The sequence below is a fragment of the Sciurus vulgaris genome (genome assembly GCF_902686455.1).
Source record: "Sciurus vulgaris genome assembly, chromosome: 14".
In the NCBI taxonomy this organism is placed as follows: Eukaryota; Metazoa; Chordata; class Mammalia; order Rodentia; family Sciuridae; genus Sciurus; species Sciurus vulgaris.
In genome coordinates this window covers 3,169,700-3,188,906 of record NC_136475.1, presented here as the reverse complement: position 1 = coordinate 3,188,906, position 19,207 = coordinate 3,169,700, and the positions used below count along the sequence as shown (strand labels likewise).

Sequence of the window (19,207 nt, the reverse complement as noted above, 5' to 3'; positions counted from 1 at the left end):
GAGAACAGAAATCAATGACAAAATAAAAAACAGAAATTACTCCAAACAACTGGAGACTAAATAAGATTCTATTTAATGAAACATGGATAACAGAAAGCATCAGGGAGGAGATAACAAAATTCTTAGAGGTCAATGAGAATGACGATACAGCATATCAATATCTCTGGGACGCTATGGAAGCAGTACTAAGAGGAAAATTCATTGCATGCAGTTCATCCCAGAAAAGAATGAAAAGTAAACAATTAAGTGACCTAACATTACAGCTCAGCTCAAAGCCCTAGAAAAAAGAACAGAATAACAGTAAAAATATTAGAATATAGGAAATAATTAGAATCAGAGACGAAATCAATGAAATTGAAAAAAGGAAACAATTCAAAAAATTGAGAAAACAAAAAGCTGGTTCTTTGAGAAAGTAAACAAAATAGACAAACCCTTAGCCACACTAACAAAGAGAATGAGAGAGAAAACTCAAATTAATAAAATTCATGATGAAAAAGGAAATGCCATGACAGACACCACTGAGATACAGAATATAATGAGAAGCTACTTTGAACATCTGTATTCCAACAATATAGAAACTATCGAAGACTTGGCAAATTTCTAGAGACATATGTTCCTCCTTACTGAACCAGGAGGATATTCACAATATAAACAGATCAATATCAAGCAATGAAATAGAAGATGCCATTAAAAATCTGCTATTCAAGAAAAGCCCAGGATCAGATGGATTCTCAGCTGAGTTCTACAAGACCTTCAGAGAAGAACTCATTCCAATACTTCTCAAAGTATTCCAGGAAATAGAAAAGGAGGGTACACTACCGATCTCATTCTATGAAGCTAATATCACCCTCATACCCAAACCAGGAAAAGACACATCAAGGAAAGAAAATTTTAGACCAATATCCTTGATGAATATAGATGCAAAGATCCTTAACAAAATATTGGCAAACTGTATTCAAAAACATATTAAGAAAATTGTGCACCACAATCAAGTGGGGTTCATCCCTGGGATATAGAGATGGTTTAACATCCATAAATCAATAAACATAATCCATCATGTCAATAGACTTAAGGATAAGAATCATATGGTTATTTCAATTGATGCAGAAAAAGCGTTTGACAGAATACAACACCCCTTCATGCTCAAAACACTAGAAAAAATAGGGATAGTAGGAACATACCTGAACATTGAAAGGCTATTTATGCTAAGCCCATGGCCTAACATCATTCTTAATGGGAACATCATTCTTAAAAATAGGAACAAGACAGGGATTTCCTCTTTCACCACTTCTATTCAACATTGTCCTCAAAACGCTAGCCATTGCAATTAGGCATACTAAAGAAATTGAAGGGATATGAATAGGAAAAGAGGAACTTAAAGCTGTCACTATTTGCTGATGAAATGATTCTATATTCAGAGGATCCAAAAACCTCTTCCAGACAACTTCCAGACCTCATCGATCAATTCAGCAAAATAGCAGGCTATAAAATCAACACGCATAAATCTAGAGAATTTTTATACACAAGTGATGAAACAGATGAAAGGGAAATGAGGAAAACACATCCATTTGCAATAGCCTCAAAAAAAAAAAAAATCAAATACTTGGGAATCAATCTAGCCAAAGAGGTAAACAATCTCTACAATGAAAACTACAAAATATTGAAGCAAGAAATTGAGGAAGACCTTAGAAGATGGAAAAATCTCCCATGTTCTTGGAAAGGCAGAATTAATATTTTCAAAATGGACATACTACCAAAAGTGCTATGCAGATTCAATGCAATTCTAATTAAAATCCCAATGATGTGCCACACAGAAATAGAGCAAGCAATCATGAAATTCATCTGGAAGAATAAGTAAACCAGAATAGCTAAAGCAATCCTTAGCAGGAAGAATGAAACAGGGGGTATCTCAATACCAGAACTTAGACTATACTACAAAGCAATAATAACAAAAACGGCATGGTATTGGCACCAAAATAGACAGGTAGATCAATGGTACAAAATAGAGGACACGGACACAAACCGAAATAAATACAATTTTCTCACACTAGACAAAGGTGACAAAAATATGCAATGGAGAAAAGATAGCCTCTTCAACAAATGGTTCTGGGAAAACTGGATATCCATATGCAACAGAATGAAACTAAAGCCCTATCTCTCACCCTGAACAAAAATCAACTCACAATGGATCAAGGACCTTGAAATCAGACCAGAAACCCTGCATCTTATAGAAGTAAAAGTAGATCCAAATCTTCAATATGTTGGCTTAGGATCAGACTTCATTAACAGGACACCAATAGCTCAAGAAATAAAAGCAAGAATCAATAACTGGGATAGATTCAAACTAAATAGCTTTCTCTCAGCAAAGGAAACTATCAGCAATGCGAAGAGAGAGCCTACAGAGAGGGAGAATATCTTTGCCACTCATACTTCAGATAGAGCACTAATTTCCAGAATATATAAAGAACTCAAAAACTCTACACCAAGAATAAAAATAACCCAATGAACAAATGGGCTAAGGAAATGAACAGACACTTCATAGAAGAAGATCTCCAAGCAATCATCAAACATATTAAAAAATGTTCAACATCTCTAGTAATAAGAGAAACGCAAATCAAAACTACACTAAGATTCCATCTCACACTAATTAGAATGGTGATTATCAATAATACAAGCAACAATAGGTGTTGGAGAGGATGTGAGGAAAAAGGTATATTCATACATGGCTGGTGAGGATGCAAATTAGTGCAGCCACTCTGGAAAGCAGTGTGGAGATTCCTTAGAAAAATTGGAATGGAAACTCCATTTGACCCAGCTATCCCACTCCTTGGCCTATACCCAAAGTACTTAAATCAGGATACTACAGACATACAGCCACATCAATGTTCACAATAGCCAGATTGTGGAACCAACCTAGATGTCCTTCAATTGATGAATGGATAAAGTAACTGTGATATATATATATATATATATATATATATATATATATATATATATATATACACAATGGAATATTACTCAGCTATAAAGAATAATAAAATTATGGATTTTGCAGGCAATGGATGAAATTGGAGAATATCATGCTAAGTGAGATAAGCCAATCACAAAAATTCAAAGGGCGAATGATCTCACTGATAAGCGAATGATGATACATAATGGGGGATGGGAGGAGGGCAAAAATGGAGGAAGGAGGAACTGTATAGAGGGAAAAGAGAGGTGGGAGGGGGGAAGGAAAAAATAACAGAATGAATCAAACATCATTACCCTATGTAAATGTATGATTACACAAATGGTATGCTGTTACTCCATGTACAAACAGAAACAACATGTTTCCCATTTGTTTACAATAAAAAATAAAATAAAAAAAGGTGGATTTTGTACTCAGTGCTTTGGCATCATAGGTGGGAAATCATCATGGAAACCTCAGGCAGGAGCCCCAGACAGCTTCTCACTAAGTTTATTGAGATTATGAACAGAGAGCAAAACAGCTGAGCAATTTCTTAAGCAAGAAACACTGTGCTCAGCCTAATGCTGAGGTGGAAATCAGGTCCTCCCTCTCCAGTGGGGTCAAAGCAGAGGCAGGAGGAGGGATAGGGCAGGTCCAGGTGCACAGGGTCTCCTGTAACTGACTCTGCTCAGGGAGGTTTGGGATAGTGGAGTCACTTGCTCAGGTTTTGAAAGAAAACTCAAAACCCTGGACTGGGTATTAAACAACAGGAATTTACATCTCAAGCTCTGGAGGCTGAAGAGTCATGATCAAGGGTTTGGTCCCTTGTGAGGCTTCTCTGTCCAGCCTGGTGGTGTCCCTTTATGTGGCCCCCCTCTTCATGACTCTGAGCAGGGAAGGAAGCTCTCCCTGGAGGACCTTGGAGGGTGGACATATGTGGAGCGGGGCCAGCTCCCACCTGCATCCCCTCACTTAACTCAGGACCTCCTTCTGTCCCTTTCTCCACCTGCAGCCACACTGGGGTCCAGCTTCAGCCATGAAATCAGGAAACAGGATTCAACCCATATCATGAAGGCTCTGGGAACACAGAGAGCAGGGACAATGCTGGGATTCCAGGCCAAGAGAACTGGAGAGCTTTCCCACGAGGCAGCCCCTGATAGCTTCTCCTATGAGTCTCTTGTCACAAACCCACACTGGTGAAACCTGAGGGGCTCCCTACTGATAAGAGGACACACTCTCTTATTTCCCTGATATTTAGGTATAGGCAACTCTGTTTGTTGTGGTTTGTCTGCCATCTACTGGTGTTCCTGTGACATGACATACTCAGGGTGTTAGAGGCTGGATCCCAGTGAGGCTTCACTCTGAGTCTTCACTGTTATTCATGGAGTTGATCCTATTGTACCATCACTGGGATACTGTGTTCTGTAGGGAAAACAGACGTTACCCCATAGCAGTAATCTCCTACTCAAGGACAGAAGACTTACAGACAACCAGGGTTTCAAAGTGAGATTCACCACAAGAGAGTTAAAGGATGCTCTGTGACCCAGGATATTTGACAAAAGTGGGCTTCAGAAGGTCTCCTGAGGACTGGAGCTGTGTAAGGGTAGGTGGGTGGAGCCCAGGCCTCCTGGTCTCCATCTGTCAGTGGATCAGTGTCTCATGCCTGCCATGTGCCCATTTTCTTGGCATTTTCATGGCAAAGTGTCCTTGAATGAATTCTGGAGGATATTTTTCTAACTCCCTAAGTGATTTACTATTTAAGGAATTTATGTCCAGGTGTGTTGAGCTAGAGTTGGCTTCATGCTCTTTTTCATTCAGGGTTGAATACCAGGATGCAGGATTGGGACAGGAAAAAGAAACATAAGACAGATCCCTGGGATGTTTGCTCCATAGAATGGATGCAGGAACATGCTCATGGGAACGCCTCATCTTTCACAAATTCCACCTCCTCGGAACCCTGGCCCCTCAATAGGTGTAGGAGCAGGAATAGATGTGAGAACCTCTTTGTGCAGGACACAAAGCAAAAAGGAAATGGTCACATCCACATTCCAGGTTGAAGATGTGGGAGATTCCCCAGCCTTACCCTGGCTGTGAAATGAAATGAATGTGAGCAGGACCTGGGAGCAATTTCTGGAACCATTGTTGACACCAACTGTGCTTTGACAGATTGAGCAACCTGTTGTTCAGTTCAAAAGGAGAAGGAAGGACCTACCTGGGAATCACATTACTCTTGGTGATTCACCTTTAACTCTACCTGTATTGGTGATATTATAACTCTTCAGGATACTCCATACTAACCTGGTAAAATAGGGAAGTAATTGCAAATGCTCCCATCCTCTTTATCTCTCACATTTTTCCCAGGGAAGCAAAAGAGGGCCCAGGACACCATGGATCCTTCAGACCTGAATCAAGCTTGGTTTCCTCTCTCCCACGTCCTTTCCAGTGCAATGGAAAGAGAAAAGTGCAAAATGTTTGACTCGGTGGCTCTGGAGTTAGTCCTTGTGCACCAGGGGAGAGAGGGCAGGCAGAGAGGGCATTGAGGTTAGTGTGGGGGCCTGAATCCCAGTGGTAATCTGTGTGGACCTGCAGTCAGCAACCCTGTAGCATCCCCAGGCTACAGGGTGAAGGCTGCCCTGATCCACTGCCACTGATCCGGGCTAGGACTCCACAGGGCCTGCTGCAGGCACCATAGCTGAGGCATATGCAAGCCTGCCCAGGCTTCTGCTGGCTCCAGTCTGAGGAACTGCCAACACTGACTGGCCCTGCAGGTGAGGGTGGCTTTTTCCCTGGAGACAAAGCCACAGACACTGGAGTCTGTGTCAGCACAATTTCTCCTGTGGCATCTGAGGTGGAAAGGAAACAGGAAGGTTACTTATGCATCTAGGTCACACCCACAGTCTCCACAGTAGAGTCAGGATCCTGTAGGCACCCAGAGCTTGAATCACTGGGCTTGCTAAACAGAGGTGCCAGGACACAGGACCAACCACACTGAAAGAGCTTTCACAGGTGTGCAGAACCATCCCATGGTCCATCACCTGGGATCCAGTGTAAGAGGAGGCAGAGGAGCTGAATGGGTGCCTCCATGGGTCCCCTGGGTCCCCCTGAGTCAGAGATTTCCAGAGCCCTGACCAGGCACTGATATGACTCTGGAGAGATGGGTGGGCTGGGAGGGGCATTGCAGGCAGCTGGGAGTGTTGGGCTGAGCCTCCAACTGCAGAGACTCTGCCTCATCCTGTGGGCACCTGAGCACCCATGCCCAGGAGGTCAAGTCAGAAAAGACCTGGGCTCAGCCTGAGGCCAGATCTCCCTCCTGTGCTCACAGAATTTCATCTCCGCTTCCTCAGGCCTCACCTGGCTCATAAACTGGCCAGATGGTGTTACAACAATACCACAGGGAACAATATGGAAGCCTGTGGTCTCACTTTTCTCTTTATCCCCTAGGTCACGTCACTTTTCTTTTTGTCCCCAGGCCAGGTCCTCTCTACAAGGGCAGGGATACCCATGCTTGGCAGGAAGAGCTGATCCAGTCACAGCTCTTCTTTGTTCCTTACTGGTGTTTCCCACAGGCCAAGGAGAAATTTGTCCATTGTATGATGTAAGTATGAGGAGTACTCATTAGCCCTGAAGTGTGGGTACAATGAAACCACCAGTGCCCAGGTGGGCTGGGCCTGGCTCTGGTCCCTATGAGTCCAGGCAACAGGTCCCTGATCTGGGCAGTGCTGCCCAGCATGGGGGAAGGTCCTTCTTCACTGATCCTCTAACACCCTCACCTCTCCATCTTGCCTGATATGCATGCCTAACCAGATCCCGCCTTCTCCCCTAGGCAATGTAGAGGGCCTCAGCCCCTGGTCCTGCCCTACAGGGGACCCAGCTGTTTTCCTTGTGCTCCTCAGAATGGGGTATATGGGGAGGTGAAAGGACCTTCCCTGGTCAGGCTGAGAAGCTCCTCAGGCTTCATTTCCCAGTTCTGACCCTCATGTCCTATTAATCTGCTTTTCCCCAAGGATTTCAATGATTTTGCTTGCTCAACCATTCTTTATGTCACAGGGAATTAGTTATATTAATACTACTTCAAGTTACAATGGAATCTTTATCTATTCAGAGCTTCTACCTGAAGGAGAGCATGTCTCCCAATGTTCTAGAAGTTACCAGCAGGGGAGCTGAAGTTGGCCCCTTGTCTGTGGTGTAGTGCCATCACCACAGGCCTTGTGATTAGAGAAGTGACTTCATCTCCCCTTGCTCCATGTTCATGTAGGTGACACTGAGACATAGTAGCATCTGCATATTCCTAAGCAGCAGTGAATAACTCAGCAGAGATCCATGGAAACAGCCTTAAATCCAGTACCAATGTTTGTCCTCACATTCCCATCAGACCCCTGCCTTGTTGTCCACTATCCTGCTCACAGCTTTTACTTCCTTTCTCCTCCTGGTGCTCTTATGTGCTCAGTCCCTCATTACTGCCTACTGGCCCTGTCCACCATGTACCTTTAACCGTCTGTTATCCAAGCTCCTCCTGGGACAACTCATGGGATTCACAGTCCCTCCTTTTCAAAGAGCCCTTATTCTGCCTGTCTAGTATTTTCTCTATTTCCTTCATACTTATAAGTCACATTAAAGAAAAATGCCACTGTCCCTTTGGGGATTTCCCTAGAATGACTCATTCAGTCTTCGACTCTAAGGACTTTATCATGTGTCAAGTCAGTGACAAAATTATTTAACATGGTACTTTATAAGAATATATTTATCTTCTTCCCCAATAAGAAAATAATTTATTAGATTCATGACTAGGAATTTTAATTTTAAAAATTAGGTAAAAGAATAAAGTAAATTAGAGAAAAATATACCACAAAAATGCAACACTCTCATATCCAACATATCCATTCACACTCAGGTATACAGGAGTTAGTAATATACTACTGATCAATAAATGTATGCCTTATATATTAATATACAGTATTAATGCACCTCAGGTAAATTACATGCTAGCATGTGCAATATCAGTGTTGCACATATTAATAAGATGGTATTGATACATACATTGATATACGTGTGAGACCATGCCGTGTCCACGTGTCAATGCTGTCCTCTGTGTGAAGGCTCTCTGACTGAAGGACTGCTGCCATTATCAGGAGCCTTCTGGCTTTTCCAGGTATGAACAGAAGCCTGCAGGACTCTCCCAATGACTCCCAAACCTCTCCCAGGTATAAAGGGGAGGCAAACTGAGAAGCCCTGGAAGCAGCAGAGGCTAGTGATGGCTTCTGTTGACATGGAGTTCCTAGGGTCTCCTGCCTCACCAGTCATCTACTTCCAGTGACATGAAGCTCAGGTCAAGCCCATAGGGAGAGGAGAAGTCTACCACCCCAGGTCACTCTCTACACCACCTGTGACCAGGGCTCTACCCCAGGGCAGGACAGCAACTGTCTGGAATGTGGAGTCCATCAGAACTTGACATCCAGGTGCACATCTCACTTGTTCTTGTCCTCCTTTCCTGAGGGCCCTGAGGCCACCACATCTCTGTAGAAACTAGCACAGAGCACAGAGCAAGCCTCCCTGAGGCCCAGCAGGGGCCAAACCAAGTCAATCACACATGCATGGATAAGCAGGGCTGCCTGAGCCCTCAGGGAGCTGCTCCTCACCTGAATTGGTGAGAGGGCTGAGCAGCACCCATGGAGCTCTTCCTAGGTTCTTCCTGTAGTCTGCCCACTCCATCCTGCACAAGGTGGCCATCAACCAGACTCAGGGCCTTGTCTTCTGACAACTTGGAAACCCTGTCCCACCCCAATACATCTGCTGCTTCCTTTGAGAACTCAAGCTCCTGCTCTCTTGCCCTTTCCCTATGTCTCGGTCAGGCTCCTGCACTGATGCTCCCCATGTTCCATGGAATCACCATCCATTCAGCAGCAAAGCTTCACCACAGCTGCACAGTATCCATCCAATTGCCTAAGTCTGTCAGGCTGGGCCCTGAGTCAGGCCATCTGGGTGGGGATGGAGCTCTTTCACTGACAGACTGTGTGACATCAGGAGAGTCTTCAGACTCCCTTGGCCTCACATTGCACATCTGTGTAGCTCTTACACCCCCAGCATCTTCCTGTAGCTCTTACTTCAGTCTTAGAAAGACCAGGTCTTCCAACAGCTTCTAGCACAACATGTGGGTCTCCTGATTCTACTGTTATGGTCTCCATGTGATAAGGCTCTTCATTGTCATAGGAAGACTCACTGAGCAGAGATCCATGGGAATCACCCGTCAGTTTCACCCAAACAGGCTTCAGCCACAGCCACCTAGGCTCTGGGTGTCTTTCACAAACCTGCTCAGGATTTCTAAAATCCTACGTATTTTTCCTCAATCTGCACTGAACTACTGACATTTCAAATTGTGTTCACCCAAATCTGACCAGTGTGTTTCTCCTAACTATCCATTATCTAAAAGTCACCCTTAGAAATTTTCACAGGTCCTTCTCCATCCTTGCTTCTCAGGTCATCCTCATCTGTCTTGTGAAATTTTTCTCTGTGATGGGAGGCTGCGGACTGCTGGCCAAGGAAGTGAGATGCACCTCAGTACTAGGAGCCAGAGGGCCAGATGAGAGGGAGAGAGATCAGAATGTTTCCCCAGTCCACCTCCACAGGCCCATGAGCCCCAGAGAAGGCAGCAGGTATGAGTCCAGGTTCAAAGGCCTAAAGCATGGGATCAATGACCAAGGATGGTGGCAGTAGGAGCACATCCTCTGAGGATGAGGAGCTTGATGAGGAAAAAGAATGTGTGCTCCTATTACTCTGCTGCATTCACCTGGGCTTCAGAATATGGAGCAGAGCCACCTACATTCACAGAGGGTCCTCAACATGTTCCCAGAACATCACAACAATCTTCTCTGAAACAGCCACACAGACACACACAGAGCAAGCTTTACAAATGCTCCAGGTGTCTCTCCATCAGGTTAAAATACAACACACAACCATGCACCATGGAATCTTCTGAGAACTACACAGAAGCAATGAGGTCTGCCTTAATTAAATCAACAGAAGTGTCCTCATGGCTATGATGCTGTGTCTGAGGAGGAGCTAGGGGATTTTAGTGCAGAGGACACTCCCTCTACCTTCTGTGATAACCCCCAGTAGCCTCAGAGCCTAGTGCCTGTGAGAAGTGCTCTCAGCAGGTGGAGGCAGCAGAAGGAGCAGCTGTGGCAGCACAGCCTCACACTTCTGCTTCCCTGGGAGGTTTGTTCCATGGCCTGTATCACTGTGGGAGGAAGATTGTAATCTGGTTGACAGTAATATGTGGCCACATCTTCAGGCTCCAGGCTGCTGATGGTGAGAGTGAAATCCATCCCAGATCCACTGCCACTGAACCTTGATGGGACCCCAGATTGTAAACTGGTTGCTTCATAGATGAGGAGCTCAGGAGCTTGTCCAGGTTTCTGCTGATACCAGTTTAAATCATCACTAATGCCCTGATTTGCCCTGCAGGTGATAGTGATTCTGTCACCTCGAGATATTGACAGAAGAGATGGAGACTGTGTCATCTGGATGTCACTTCTGCTACCTAATGTTGAAAAAAAGCAAGACATGAATATTCACAATTACACCCAATTAGACTGCAGGGCAGATCTCTGAAATCTTTGAGCTGAGAAACTCCTTACCTGGGAGGAAGAGCAGAATGAGCCCCAGGACCTGAGTGGGGGCCCTCATGTCCATGCTCTGTCCTGATGGGACTGAATTCTGCACAGCATGTGAGTAGCCTATTAAGAAGTCCTCAGGGATTGGGCTGTGCTGTGAGCACATGCAAATCAGCAGGGCTGGGCAGGCTGGGTACAGGTGCAGGGCTGGCTCCTCTCTGTCAGCACAGACCCAGTGATTCAGGTGTCCCATGTAACTTAAGAGCAGCACAGATGTGCCAGAGAAGATCATGATTTTACCTGAAATACACAGGACAATATCAGTGCACGCTCTTGTAAGTAGTGACTTATTGTTCTCTTCATGGTTCTGGAAAGGCTTTTCTTGGGTTTCTTAATGACAATTCCTTATCATTGACCTAACTAGCAGGGAGCAGTTCAGGGGTGAAGGGATTTACTTGAATGGGATATCAAAACAGCAATGAAGACAAAGGAGATTAGAATCTGGAAACTGACAATGTTCAGGTTTTTCTAGACAGTGACCCTGCAGGACTAGGAGTCTGGAGGAGGTGTAATCAGTCATGATTCTAGATCTTAGTGCCTTAGTCTCTCCAACACAAACCCATAGACACGATGGTGCCTGCCTTCCCCAGAGCAGCAGGTGCAGGGCCTGCCAGGGCTTTTCCTCAGTGTCTTCTCCGGAAAGGTTAGAATGATTATAGAAGCAAATTTTGTTTTTTTCATGACTTTAATGAAGCATGAAGCTCAGACCACCCTGGACCACGTGCACTTAACAGTGACCTGATCCTTGCTGAGGGCTCTGGGGACACCCTGGGGACAGCACTGAAATTGCAAACCCTCTCCACTCCCACCACTTCCCCTCCTCTCTGGACACCTCCAGGTTCTGTTCACCTTCACTGAATGGGCCCTCTGTGTTCTGTGCTCTCTTTTGAATTCACAGGGCAATCCATCCTCACTGCTCACCTGGGGCATCTCAGAGCAGGGGACTAGTCCTCCCACCAGCTGACCCACTGCTGACCTATATTCTGACTCAACTCCATGAATCCCTGCAGAAGGCTCTCCTTATTGGGAGGATGTTAATACAGATCCAGAAGAAAACAGAAACCTTCCTGAAATTGCTTTTGGAGAGACAGAGCCAATGTGCACAGCCCCAGCTGCCCTGAGTCCTGAATGCATTGCAAACTCCCAAGTCTTTGTGCCCCCACAAGACAGGATCACTGCTCCTATCCCAGGGCTTCAGGATCAGGTTCCCAAGATGGTTATTGTCTGTTTTGTTTGCTCTGTAGACAGGACTGTGGAGCATCAACATGCAGGGTTTGTAGCAAGGAGTCCCAAAATCTTGACCATGGTTCTTTCCTCTCCAATTCACGAGCTGAACCTCTTCCTTCATCACTAGGTGAGATTCAGTAGGAAACTTAAGTGATCCCTGTGCTCACAAAACTACTCAACTGCTTAAGGACATGGGATTAAGAGTTCTTCAGGAATTCAGAACATCTGCAGACTCAGGGCAGCTGACATTAGGCTGTATGACCCTCCTGAGATCCCAAATATGTGGTCATGGAAAAGAGAACTTAAGGGTACCAGAATACCACTGTCACCTCAACTCCACCTCATTCTCCATGTGCTTCGTGATCTTTCCCCACCAGTAACTTTTGCATGGAATGAGCAAATTCTTCTCACTAGAGAAACCTTGTTAAGGACACTGTATGTAAATACATTGAGAAGAAAGGGGAAGTCATTCCAACAGCCCTTCACTAGTGTGAGTGGTGACAGCTGTTGACAGTGTCATGCATTGACCTGGGTTCAGCTCTGCTGGGGAGGGGCAGGCTTTGTGGTATTGGTCAGTCAACTGATGGGCCTACCACATGGTGAAGATGCTGGGGTCCAGATGTCTGAGTCCTGCTGGCTCCACCCCTTCAGTGGAAGAACAAGGGATTTCTCCTTGCTCCTCAACCCCTGAGTGAAGATCAGTGCTGGCTGGGCTCTCTGCAGTGCTGAGACAGCACCCTCCACGCTGGGTGAGCTACACAAACCCACTGACTGGTTGACTGGGAAGCCTACCTGTGTTAAGTGGTCTGAGCAGGACTCTCTGCAGCAGGCTTCTGCTGTAACACAAGGAACCCTGTTGTGTCACCATGTGGCCCTGCTCATTGCTAGGGGAAGAAGTGTGGTATAAGATGAAAACAATGTGTGCCTTGGACAAGTCCCCAATAGTCACAGCATAGACCTCTAGAAGGCTAGAGAAGAGCTGGCCACCCACAGGAAACCAAAAGAAAGAAGCAAATTCTGGCTCTTCAAAAAGCAGTCCCAGGCATCACTGAGCCCTGCCACCATGTCCCTTGGCCCTGCAAAGTTCAGTGACTGAGTTGTCACCACACACAGTGAGTGTTGGACTCAACATGGGGCAGCACCAGCTGGCTCAGCACTGCCTAATGTCAAGATGGAAGTAGTGCTTGGGAATTGGGCTTGAGTAGACTCAGAGGATCCACTTAATACACACACCTTATCCCCAGGGCCCCAGAGCCCTACCTTCCTCTCCTGGAACATCTATATCAGTTTATTCCTGTGACCTCATTGAATTTACTCATATGATAATGCCAAAGGGAAAAAAGCTGGACTTTCTCAAAATGGCACAATGAAGATATACTGCCTTCAGGGTTCAGCCATAGTAATGGGTAGAACTGATTTCTTGAGTTTAGCAGATATCTGAGCAGAGAATATGGTCATAAACTTACTGTGGACAGAGGAGTGATCTGAGTCAAAGATACGTGCATAACTTTCTGGGGTCTGCTGGGACACTGATGATTGTGCTCACTCCAAGAGGACATTCAATTCCCAGCTGCAGAGACCTCAGCTCTTGCTGACATAACCTGCCACCAGTACCTGAGAAAGTCTGCTTTCAAAACTACCATGGTGTTAGTCTTCTGCTCCTTACTAGGATGGCTCAGAGAAGTATGCCTGGGAGTATATCAGGACTGAGGAAAACCGATGGACACATGTCAAAAGCAGATGAGAAATTTCCACCAGGGGAGGGAAGGGAAGACTGGAACAATCAGAGAATTAATAGGTAAATACTACCCAGGCAAAGCACTGCACAGAGGAGGAGCCAGCATTTGCTATGGAATGCCTGGGAAGGAGGTGGGTTTGAGGGTAAACAGTGCTGTGAGCTGCCTTTATTTTCTTTTTCTTTTGTTTAATTTTTGTTGTTGCTGTTGGTACCAGGGATTGAGCTCAGGGCACTAAACCACTGAGCCAGCATATTTTCTGTTTTACTTGTGGCACATGAGAATCCCAAGTTATCTCCACATTATTGGGCTCACTAATAATTTGGGTGTCTGGGATCCTGAGGAGCTCCTTTGCTAGTGGAGGAATCCTCAGGTTCCACCTTCTGTCAGAGGAGCTGCGGCTTCCTGGGAGCACCAGCCCTTCACATGAACAGAGCCCAGGTTTTGAAAGCTGTCACTAAGAATCTGATTCAATGTATTTCAAAAAATGCCGCTTTGAATGGTGGAGTGACTTCTACATTGTGGTAGGAATCCAAACTCATAGAGAGAGCTGGACCCCTCACCTAGAGTGACAGAGTTACTCACTAAATCTGGAGGACACTGTCAAGTCAAACTTGTTGGGGATGAGAAGGAAGGAGGGTGAGGGTGCTGAGGAGTCCCCTGGTCCCTTCTACCAAAGTCTCCCAGTGAGCTCAGAGCCTGGTGCCTCTGAGAGCTGCACTCAGCAGGTGGAGGCAGCAGGAGGAGCAGCTGGGGCAGCCCAGCCTCAAACTCCTTCTTCCCTGTGAGGTTTGTGTAATGGCCTGTATCACTGTGGGAGGGGAACTGCTATGCTGTAGACAGTAATAAGTGGCCACATCATCAGGCTGCAGGCTACTGATGGTGAGAGTGAAATCTGTCCCAGATCCACTGCCACTGAACCTGGAGGGGAACCCAGACTGTAAATTGGTTGCATCATAGATGAGGAGCTTAGTAGCCTGCCCTGGTTTCTGTTGATACCAGACTAAAGCTGGGCCAATGCTCTGACTTGCCTGGCAGGTGATGGTGACTCAGTCTCCTACAGATGCTGACAGGGAGGATGGAGACTGAGTCATCATGATGGCACATCTGGAACCTGATATTGGAAACATAAGCATAAATATCCTTGTAACTAATCATGGTACAAGAGGACTTTCCCAATTAGCCAGGCAGCACTGACCACACTGGGCTCAGTATATCCCCAGTTTTGTCCCTCCTTAACTTGGAGGCAGAGCAGCAGGAGCCCCAGGAGCTGAGTGGTGGTCCTCATGTCCATGCTGTATCCTAACTGGGACTGACTCCTGCACAGGGTGTGAGCAGCCTATTAAGAAGTCCTCAGGGCAGTGGGCTGTTCTGTGGGCACATGCAAATCAGTGGGGCTGGGCAGGCTGGGCACAGATGCAGGGTGGCTCCTCTCAGTCCCTTAGCACTGGCCAAGTGTCCCCAAGGATCTCGGGTCGGACCAGGACAGCACAAACTGGTATGCAGAGAGCTCATTTCTCCCTGGGGTCATATTGTAACAAAAGGTATTTTAGAGACTATTTTCAAAATGAGAACTTTACAGACAGGATCCCATGGATTTTGTATTTCATGGCTGATATAGGTCGAGGTGGAGCATATTCTTTTTGTTGAGCACACATACTGCAGTCTTAGAAGCCATGTGCTCAAGCCTTAACTTACTCCAAAATGACCCTGATTGGAAATAACCCTGTGCTGTCCTTGCATATTTGTGACTGTCCAGTGGTTTCTTCTTTTTAAAGAAGAAAGATAATTTTTCAGAAGAATGTTGAGAGCATCAATAGCCATTTGAAATAGCTGTCAGTCTTTTTGATTGACCAAAAGATGACCAAACCTGACCCTTCGTGAGTGTGTTACTTGCATTCAGTGTCACCTGCAGCTGCAGGTCACTTTCATGCACAGAGGATGAAGGTAGCTCATCCTTGATATGTCCTCTCCCCTGCTCTACCTCTTTCTGCCCTTTGGCATCATTTCCCAGAGTTCACCAGCATGAAGCGCTGGTTAGTGATGCCAGGCCTGATCACGCAATGACAGCTGCTGCTACTCAGTGCATTTCCCTGACCTGCATCACAAATGCATCTTCTGATTTTACCCTGCAGCAGTGAGTAGTCTGCTCATCCTGACCCAGGCTGCACCTCCTTCAGGGCTTCATCAGGAGAGAGTCTCAGCCCCCTGTGCAGCCAGCACAGATGTGCATGGAAGAGCAACTTGAAGCAGGTGGACATGGACACACATGTGGACAGCTCCTATGTCACCTCTGCCTTGTTTAGATGTGCATCCAAGTACAGCAGCGCGGAAGGATGCCTTCAGCATCCTCACCCTGGCAGCTGGGGACCAGGGCTCTCAGGACTGAATACAGGTTGAGTGGCTTGACCACAGTCCCACAGGCTGTGCACACACCTGCTGCTTTTCCAGGGCCCTGAACTTCAGGGAGCCTTGCTGGCAAGCAGTCTAGGCAGAGCCCATTTCAGAGAGATCTGCTCAAGTTTGAAAGTGTGTCCCCATTCTTCTGGCTTTACAGGCAGTCCCTGCTGTTGCCCTGTCACTTCTCCTCCACTGCAGTTGTGCTGGTTCCCCAGGCACATCTGTGCCCACTCTGTCTCTGAGGCTGGGGAAGCAGACACAGGACCCGAGCAGAGTGTCCTGTGAACCACCAGGGAAGCCCCAGTGGTTCATGGCAGGAGAGGCACACAGCCCAGCTCCTCAGCTCAGCTGGACACACCAGGTTAACTTTCTCAGTTTCCACATGATCTTGAGCTGCCCCCATCCTCAGCAGCAGTGTGACTTGTGAAGGACTGACTGCAGAGGACCCCTGGTCCTGAGACACAGCCTGAGGAGGAAAGGGATCCTCGTCCTGCAGGGCATCCCTGGTCTGAGTTCTCAGCACCAATCCTATTTTGATGGGCAGGGATACTGAGAAAATTCCAGAAGCATTCACATTCCTTGGCCAATGTCTCTGAGACTGTATTTAATCAATGATTCTATTACTTGGTCAGAAGACCAGGGGTGGCTCTATCAAATACCTACACTCATACTCCAGGGTGGATGCAGAGTGAAGGAAAGAGAAGGGGAGAGAGGGGAATGGGAGTGAAAAGGCCAAGTGAACAGGGGGACATAACTTGAAATTGACTTTCATGCACGTATGAGTTTGTCAGAATGAATGACTTCTATGTATAAAGATAAACCTCTAATAACAGTAAGGAGGAAAGTAACCTGTAGGAGGGCATGCCCACTTCTTGTTATGCAAAGCAATTCTCATTCCCCTGACAATTCAGACCCTGGAGCAGACTCCTCTGCTCCAAAGGGGAGCCCTGGCAGTGTATGCCAATCATGAATTTCTTGAATGGTAAGGTCAACCACAAGGAAGAGAAGAAAGAGCAACATGCATCCCCTTCTCATTCCAAGCTATAACTAGCAGGGAAGATACCCCAAAACAAGAGAGAACACAGAAGATGGAAGTCTTGGGAGCAGGCTGTAGTGTTTCCTATGGACCAGCTCCTTTCAGAAGGAAGGACTTGGGGGGCAGAGGAAGGACTTGGGAGGCAGATGGAAAGTCTTCCTGGGTGCTCAGAGGAAGCCAAATAGGAAACCAACATTCTCCTCCCTGCACACAGCTCAGCAGAGGGGGGAGCAACAGTGGAAGGAGAAAAGGCTTCTTACAGATCCTGCCTGCTCTCACCTAGAGCTCAGCTCTTGTTAAAACAGGGGAGGCTCCTCATCCTCAGCCTCCCACACATCCCACATGTGATCCCCTGATCCCATTGCCCTGCACAGCAGCTGCCTGTCATCTTCCACCAGATGATAGCCATCATCTCCCCAGGTCACCCAAGTTCTTCCCATGCCATTGTTCCTTGGAAAGGGGTCCTGACTCTGGGAAACCTAAGGCATAGACCACAGGACTCAGGTCTGTGTTCTTCCTTCCCAGGCCTCTACCATTCCTTAGGACTCAGTGGCCTGCTCAGTGCTGAGAATCCACCATCCTGCTGCCCTCCCTGGACACCTGCAGGAAATGTCCTGAAACTGTTCTTTGTAAACCCTCCAATGCCACCTCTGATAGAAGCCCTGGACCAGCCCAGATCTTCTCAGAACCACCGAGACTGGAGGGGAAGCTGAATACAGACCTTGGTGCGGGGGAGAATCATGTAGCCCCAGAGTCTATTTCCTCTCCATGTCTCTTTCTCCTTAAAATGCAATTATTTTGACATTCCTTAGCAAGTCACTCCTTGGAGGAGGGATGTATTAAAGACAGGAAGAATCTACTAAGCCTTTGGAGTATAAAAAGTAAAAATGAATTAAAAGAGAGTACATTCATAAACCTTTCCATGTTTTTGGATTTCTCTTGATTTTGTCAGTGTGTGATCAAGACACCAGGGAGGACATAACTTATCTTGGTTCCCAGTTCCTCATGACTCTACAGACAAAACTGTGCAAAACTCTACAGAAACCCAGGGCAACATCTATCTTCCCCTCAAGGGCAGGTCTAGGACTGTTCAGACATTTTCTTTTAAGTGTCTTTTCTGGAAGAGCTGGAGTAGTTACAGAAGAAAACAAAAGAAACTTTAGCAATGTCTTAAGCTACAACCAGAAGTCAGAAGGTTTGAATATTTAGTTTGGTGCATCAGCTCATAACAGCAGTGAGGCCCCAGATCCTTTCTGTGTATCTGTTTCCTTCACCATATTGACTTTAAATTTTGAGCTTATGGCCTCATGATGTGGAGAGGGCTGCGGCAACTCTCAGCATCATGTTCTGTCCCATCTGTTCCAGGAAGATTTAAATGGCAAAGCTCTTCACCTTCTCTCTTTATATAATCAATCAACCAAATTCCACCACAAAAATATGCCCACACTTGTCACCTCATATATCTCATGTTTATGTTCATCCCTTGTGCCCCCTAATCCTTTCTTCTATTCTGGCATGAGAGGTTCCTCTTTCCTTTCCAAGAACAGCAGTACAGACTCGGTGCTCAATAAACCAGAGAACTAGCTCTGGCTGCTTCACAGGTATTAAAAGATTTGCCACATTTTTAATTTCATGATACATCTAAGTTGCATGAGAAGGAGAGATCCCAAGTTGCATGAGTCTGGGGGGATTAAGACCAGACAGGCATTGAGATGACAGGAAACTCAAATTGTAATTATCTGGATGGAAATGGTGACTTCAGCAAGTAGGGAAATGTGGCTTTGGCACTTAAGGCCATTACAGGCATTCCTAGTACTGGGCATATGGGAGATGCTGCAGCAGGGGCTCAAACAGGCTGAGCTCAGGCTGGTGCTGCCCTAGAGCTACAGACTGTAGCCCTGGGCTGTGAGGATGCTGCTGTCCTGGGCAATGGGGCTGAGGATCTGGACAATTAGAGGCCCAGCCCTCACGCTGACATGCAGGGGATCCAGAGAAAGAAGGTGTTCAACACCCTGGGGGCTGGGCCAGGATGATAGCCCACAGCTAGGGGGAGAGTCAGAGAGACCAGAAACTCAGTGCTGGACCTGGTTCTGTGCAGTGCCTTGATCACTGGTCCTGGGGAGTCCAGAGCAGAGTAACAACAAAAATTCTCTGCCCCAGTGGCTCAGCTTGCATCTATTTTGCCTAAAAT

At 46.3% G+C, this 19,207-nt stretch overlaps 1 long non-coding RNA gene across 1 annotated transcript in view; it reads right to left on the bottom strand.

The window, feature by feature from the left end:
• The window catches only part of LOC306643758, a 129,735-nt gene that overhangs the window by 35,824 nt on the left and 74,704 nt on the right, over positions 1-19,207 (bottom strand). Inside the window, exon 2 of the long non-coding RNA XR_013759039.1 lies at positions 10,292-10,484. This is a non-coding gene — a long non-coding RNA (uncharacterized lncRNA). The remainder of the gene's footprint in view (positions 1-10,291; positions 10,485-19,207) is intronic.